General features: G+C 44.4%; 1 pseudogene; it reads left to right on the forward strand.

Annotated features, from left to right (window-relative positions):
- The first annotated feature begins 353 nt into the window (after positions 1–353).
- Positions 354–1,338, forward strand: LOC101403064 (olfactory receptor 13A1-like; annotated as a pseudogene).
- Positions 1,339–7,655: the final 6,317 nt, after the last annotated feature.

Below are 7,655 nucleotides of genomic sequence, written 5' to 3' on the forward strand. Positions count from 1 at the left end.
AAGTTCTGGCTCAAATGGAATACGAATTTTAAAAGACCTGCACCTTGGCACCCATGCTAACATTAGTCAATATCATGCTTTTCTAACTTTGCCAACTTGTGACTGATAGAATGGATCATGGATTTAACTTGCATTTCTTTGACTCAGGTTGAGGATGTTCCATTTATACCTCCTTTTTATGAACTGAGTGTTCATACTCTCTTCCTATTGTCATATGTGTGTGTGTTTATCTTGATTATAAGTCCTAGTGCATCTATATAATATTGTTGGTGCCATGATGTCAGGAATGAATGAAACATGGTAGCAGCTTTCCTTAGGACACCTCTCGTTTCCCTCTCTAGCCCTGAAATGACATGCAGCGGTGGGTGGAGATTCACCTGATAGTCCCAGAAACCACTCTCGGCCTGAGGGCCATGAGTAACCAGACTCTGTTAACAGAATTTATCCTGCAGGGCTTTTTGGAGCACCCAGAACACTGTGTGCTCTTCTTCCGCTGTTTCCTCTCCTTCTGCTCTTGTGGCCCTCACAGGTAATATCCTCATCATTTTGGCCATCACCTTCAATCCCGGGCTGCACACCCCCATGTACTTTTTTCTCTTCAACTTGGCTACTATGGACATCATTTGCGCCTCCTCCATCATGCCCAAAGCAGGGGAGGGTCTGGTATCACAGGAAAGCTCCATCTCCTATGGGGGCTGCATGGTCCAGCTTTATTTCCTCACATGGGCTGCTTCCTCTGAGCTGTTCCTCCTCACAGTCATGGCCTATGACCAGTATGCAGCTATGTGCCACCCCCTGCATTACAGCACCATAATGAGCAAGATGTTCTGCAGAGCATGCTGGCTGCAGGTGTGTGGGTGCTCTGCACCTTCAACACGGCCATCCACACTGGGCTGATGCTTGCATTTCTGTGGCCCCAATGTCATTATCCATTTCTTCCGCGAGGTTTCTCCACTGTTACTTCTCTACTGTAGCTCCACTTATGTGAACGGCATCACGATTGTCCTGGCTTATGCCTTTTATGGCATAATGAACTTCCTGATGACCATCGTGTCATATGGCTTTATCATCTCTAGCATCCTAAAGATGCGGACTGCGGAGGGGAGGAAGAAAGCCTTTTCCACCCGCTCTTCCCACCTTATTGTGGCATGCATGTATTGCACTGCTGTCTTCTATGCCTACATAAGCCCTATCTCCAGCTATAGTTCAGAGAAGAGCAAGTCGGCTGGCATGCTGTACAGTCTGTTCAGACCTCCTCTCAACCCCCTCATCTATACTTTGAGAAACAAGGACATCAAAGCAGCCCTCGGGAATCTTTTCCCTTTCTTTAGAAATTAATTTATGTCTTCTGAAACTCTTCTTGGAAACTACAGTTTTAGTTGGAATTGACCTTTCTGTGAAGGGTCTGATGAGCAATTTTCTGAAGGTAAGTAAACCTATCTTCTACCCAGCAGAATGTCTACATGGATGAGTTTGGAACTCTGGTGCCCTGAGGCTGGCTGATGTGAGGATTGTGGTTGGACGTGAGCCTCTGAGACATGGGGTCTCACGGTCTGACTCTAAAGTAATGTCAGTGCTGAGTTGTCAGGGAAACAAAGCTTTCTAGGAGAAGAAAAGATTCTTGTGTTTTAGACTTACAGCTGTATGAAAATGTTTTCCTGTTTCCTTTTACTTTTGTATGTACAATGTTCAGCATGTAAATCCTGAAATCACACCTAGAATTTCGGTGTGTGGGCCTGAAAAGAGTTAGGCAGGATATGTGGACCTTACAACTCTTGGATGATTGCCAGACGGAAGAATTGCTTTAAGGTGACCACTGTCCCCTGAAGAAACTTCTATTCCTACTATTTTACCTCAAGTGTTTTTTCTCTCGAGCCACTTAGACTTCAAAAATAGTTCTGAATGCAATGAAAACAGTTGTTTCTGTTTTTTCTTTTCTTATCACTAACACTCAAGGTAAAATATATTATTAGGATCACCACTTTATTTGTTTTAACAGTATTGAGGTATAATTGATATACAAAAAACTGCACGTAGTTAATGTGTACAGTTTGATGGCTATGGACATATGCAATCACCACTTTGTTTTGCATGTAGAAATTTCAGCTTTAACACTTGATGCATGGACTGTGCCTCTAGACAGTGCCTGAGATTTCTCACTCCTCCTTTACTTTGTCCTCAGGCCATGAGGATCTGACTACCTCATTGACCTGGAATGGGGACAGCTGCTCTGATTTAGCTGTAAAAGTTGTACAGCATTATAAGAAGGCAATGCTACCCTCCCTCTGTTTCAGAATACAACCAGATGGACAAACCCTCCATGTCTAATGAAGACAGGTCTTGAACTTGGCTCTGTGCTGTTAGAAAACTAGACTGGAAAATCGATTATCTTTATCATGATCTGTTAAAGATGACAGAAGCAAGTTGTGAATGTTTAACTGAATCTTTGGGGTTGAATAAAAACATATTGTTTGCTCTTGAGATGGAAGCTGAGAATAGAGTTTGATATTGATTTAGAAGGGATGAATAGTCCATGGTTCTTCATTCAGTATTCTCATTATCATTCATCAAAAGCACATTGATTTTGGGTATGAAATTCAAGAATTTGATGAACCATAGGGTGACTGGTGTCACATAGGTTGGTATGGACCACATCTAGTCTTTTCTAACAGAATTTTGACACCCAAATAACTAGTTGAAGCTCCCAGTGGTCTCAGAGACTTCCCGATGAATAAGTCTTTGAAAACTACCACTAATGAATCAGTATGATTACTAATAGATTTTCAATATGCCAGGAAGAGCGTATATTGTATTACTATATTCATATTTATTTCTTATAATTTTTATATCTTCTACATTTTGTAATGGATTTTTTTAAAAAATTAAGAATATTTAGATGAATATTAAGTGTTTTAGAGAGCTTTACGCATTTGACAAAAAAGAAATATGAGACTTGACCTCTGTTCTTAGAAAACTGGGAATCCAGTGGAGAAGACACTAATACCCGTGATGATGAATATAAAAAGAAAAGGCATGAAGAGTGCTGTGTTGTAGGATGTGGTGTCATTGTGTTGTGGATGCACAGAGATGTGTGCAGTGCCTGAAGTGGGGGTGGGGGGAGAAGATCTGGGTTCAAATTCAGACTCTTTCAGAGCACTCAACCCACTTGAGCTCTAGTTTCATTCTAAGTATAACGAGGACAATAAATCAACCTAGAGATGTTGCCAAGATTGAAAGAGAGAACTGAAGACAGTGATATCAAGTGCTGTGTAAGTTTAAGATGTTACTATTGGTGAGTGATCACTGAGGACAGGAGCAGCCGAGGAAGCCTGGATGTCACAGCCCCTCACCGCTGCCTGGCTCCAGGGTGCTGTTTGCGGTGGTTAGCTGGAAAGGGGAAGTTAGGGCCAAGTGGCGTGGGACCACACTGAAAGGGGCTGTTGTGGATTCGATTCTCTAAAATGACCTAGCAAGGAGAAGCAATTGGTATGGGTAAATGAGAAACCATTTTTCGATGGTCCCTGATGTAAAGTGGATCCTGTTTATCTCAGGAAGCTTCAGGCTCATGAGTGACACCATCTCTACTCAGGAAAGGCCACATAAGGGAGTTTCCTGACAGAGATGGACCGTCAACCTTTCCTTAATCCTAGATTCTCTCTCAGCTCCCCAAACCCCATCTTCTTTCAGGCCCAACACTTGTTTCCTGCTCTTCAAACTCATACAGGGCCATTTTAGTTCTCAGATCACTTCTTCTTTTCCCTGTTCAGTTGAGCCCCATCTCAGGCTCTAACGTCTTGTCCCTTTGAGCCCTATATGAGCAGCTGGTCCTTGGTTCTGTAGCCCTCTTGGTCCAGGTAGAGCATCCCTCCTTGCTGGGGTGCATCTTTTTTTTTAACCTTTTTTAAAGGTATCCAAGAGGTAGCTTGTAGCCTGCCTAAACATGGAGAGTTTTTTTTTTTAAGGGGAAGATTCACCCTAAGCTAACATCTGTTGCCAACCTTCCTCCTTTTTCTTCCTCCCCCACCAAAGCCCCAGTATGTAGTTGTGTATAGTTGTAAATTCTTCTACTTCTTCTACATGAGCCACCACCACAGCATTGCTACCGACAGACAAATGGTGTGGTTCCGCACACAGGAAGAGAACCCAGGCCACCTAAACGGAGGGTGCCGAAATTTAACCACTGGGCCATCAGGGCTGGCTCCGGGGTTCCGTCTTGTTTGGGGTTTTCCTTCTCATGAACAAATGCCTTTTTTTCCTTTAACTAACCTGACAACTGAGACTTTGTTCTTTTTGTGGCTCCTTTCGCAGGAACTGGCACAAATTTGGCTTCCTTAGCTGAGACAGAGAAGCAACACTTGCTTCCTCATAATGTTATCTCTTAAAATTAGTCCTTGTGATTTAACGCAGACAAACTCATGACCTCCACAAGCGCCCACCAGGAAGCCCTTTCTATGACTGGCTGACTATGACTTCACATTATCAATATTTTGAAGAGCCACAGAGAGGAACTGATAGAACTTCGTCTTCCCCTATTTCCCTGCTTTTTGTCTTTGATAATGTATATCAGTCAAGGAAAGCACATCCTTTCTTCAAATGATTCTCCAACCACAGGTCTTACCCTATTGGCCTCTCTGGCTCAAGCAGACCTCCTGTACATGGACAGAACCAGATTGGTCTGCCAGCACCAGCAGCCATACAATAAAGAATCTGGCTGATACAGATAAGATATGAGCCTGTGGTGCATCCAGTTCCCTTTCTGTGAACTGAAGTCTTCAAGAACTGAAGTCTTAGCCACATTCTTGTCCTTTGGTCCTGGAAAATAAGGTAGTTGTATGCCTGTGTTTTATATTGGCTTTCTTTTTTCTTCAGTTTAGGAGTTAATCCTTGGGTTTGTCAACCTCAACACTATTGACATTTGGGCTGGGCCATTGTTGTGGGAGCTGTCCTGTGCATTGTAGGATACTTAGCAGCATCCTTGGCCTCTACCAACTAGATGCCAGTAGGACCACCTGAGTGGTGACAACCAAGAATGTCTCCAGACATAGCCAAATCTCTTCAGGGGGAGGAAAATCGTCCCTGGATGAGAACCACTGAACTACAACAAACCAGAGATGGCCTCACATTTGGAAGGATTAGAGGTTTTTGTTGTGCCACTTTTGCCACTATAACTAGGGGCTCCAGCTAATAGGAGAGCTTCTATATGTCAAGTCTGGGACTAAGTACTCCCACGATTTGTCTCTAGTTTCCCAGTAACACTGCAAGAGGCTACGTAATGTCTCCAAGTCACACAATGAGTGGGAGGTAGAGGTAGGGTTTGAATGGAAGCTCCATGAATCCAGAGAATAAGCTCTTAACCACCAAAGTATGTTATAGTCTGTCACACACTCCAGCTTCTGGTGCTGTCCATGGTTGGACAACAAGGGACTTTGTTAACAAGCTGTAAGCCCACTGCTGCTCCTGCCCAATCTGACCAGTGGCGCTGGAAGAGGGATCTATGTGAAAGTGGTTTGAAAGTGTTACACTGGCCTCAGCAGAGAACACAAGATTTAGATCCTACTAACTTTTGTTAGAGCTACTGAATTGGTGCAATAATGTCTGCTACTTAATTAACAGAGACAGGAGACCCAACCAAATCCCAGATGTGGATTTCTTAGTCCTCCACCACTAACTTGGGTGAGCCCCATAACCTCCTTGGATGAGAGCTGTACCCAATAGCCAGGCGCTGCAGCTGGGTCCTGTAGCTAGAGAGCGCTCCTGACATTCTCTAGAAAAACATGTGGTTGATGAGGAGGGGGCCTGGACTCTTGAGGATGTCTCTTTAACACTAGCCCTATGTCACATTCAAGAACTAAACTGTGATTTGGTCTTGCTTTGTCCTTCTTGGGGGGTAAGCAAGCCTCATGTCTTGGTAGGCTTGGATTCCCTGTACCTGAGTCTGAACCTGTTGGTAGTATGATACGGAGTTGATCTGCCTTTGTGTACTCCCATATGCTGTCTTTTCCTTCTTAAACACTTGGATTCAGACTGTGATAGACTAATCAGAAGAATGAGACCGATCAGAATGCTTCATTTTTCTGAATTATGGTCAATTATAATCAACAGATGTGATTAGGTAGCACCATAAACGTGTGCTTTTTAAGACAGAACTGTCACTCCTGTTTCCTATATTGGACAGTGGGAAAACTCAGAGCCCAAATTATAATCCAACCTCTACTTAGATTCCCTGGGATGCTAATTAAGCTGCCCAGCATAACTTTTGTGTGGATCTGCTTGTTAGGGAGCACACCACATTCTCCTGCTTCTCTCTGTGCTGGAGTAGCTACCAGAGCTAGTCTGGATGGAGTGGGTAGCAACCGGCTCATTATTAACCTGTTGTCTCTCAGCTCCAAACCCAGCTCTGGAACTCTGGGCCTGGGGTTCTGCAAACAATATTTTGCCTTTGCAGTTGGATTTCTGTTAGTCTCTGCCCGGAGGTGGCCCTAGAGGGAGACTGAAGGACTGGAGCAGGGAGCTGGGACGTGCTCTGTCTCACTTGCTTCCTGCTTCTGTCAGCATCGCCCAGTGTTGTTCTTTAACTTTGCAGCAGTGATTGGGGCCAGTGGCAGCAACTGGATGCAGTTTTCACACTTGCAGGGCCAGCCTCATTGGGCCTATCAGAGACGTCAGCATGTGGTCATCAGTATTGCCTACTCAGAGGTTTGAATCCCAGCCCAGCAGGGGCTCCCCTCCAAGATCCTGAGGAAGCAGCACCCGTTTGGCAGTGTGTGTTCCTCAGAGGCCCGAGCCCTAGCTCTGTGGTGTCTCTTCACACTCAGGAAGACCTGGGCTTCCCGGTAAGGACACCCCCATCAGAGGTCTCTGACCCAGCTCAGTGGAGCCCCTTCTCTGTGCTTCTCAGTTACAGTGGCCTCAAGCTCTCTTTGTTCCTCCAGTTCCAGAAGATAAAGGTGCTTTCTGCACTTTCTGTCTCTGTATCACCTCAGCATTCCCTTCATGCCCTTACAGTCCTCCAAGACTTATCTAATCAATTTCTACATTGAATTCTCTCTAATATATGTGAGGTGGTTTCTCTTTTCCTTCCTGGACACTGATGGATGCAGGCTCCCTTCAATGGGTCTTTGGTTTAATGCTGCTGCTGCTGCTCCTGTGTTCTCCAGTAGGAGAGCTTTGATAGATCTAAGCCCTGTTGCATCTATTTCTGTCTCAGGCAGTGACAACTGGTTGAATCCATGCCTGTCAAGGGCCAGAGCACGTTCTGCCCCAGGAGCGAGGAGACCACAATTCTGAGTTTGTTGACATTTCTGATGACCTTAGATCATGTCTTCTATAAAAGGTAAACATTCTTTCAGACATCCCTTTCCAGATTTATAGGATCCTTTTTAAAAACAGGCTAACATGTTTCTCATTGTGCCACTGGGCTGGAAAGGAATCTCTCTGAATTCTCTAGAAAACTTTCTCTCCTGACCCGATTCTTGGTTTCAGAGCAGTGCTTATAGCCTATTCTCCCATCTCAGGATGAATGTCCTTGCTTTCCTAGTGCGCCTCCCACTGAGTTTAGGGAGAGGAGCCTTTATAGACATAATTATCTTGGTGTTTGGAAATCTAAGCATGTACATTTTAGGGGTCCTTTGTGCATTAAAGTCCCTTTCATTATA

This window comes from Ceratotherium simum, chromosome 6 (genome assembly GCF_057802395.1).
Source record: "Ceratotherium simum simum isolate JZ-2026a chromosome 6, ASM5780239v1, whole genome shotgun sequence".
Classification (NCBI taxonomy): Eukaryota; Metazoa; Chordata; class Mammalia; order Perissodactyla; family Rhinocerotidae; genus Ceratotherium; species Ceratotherium simum.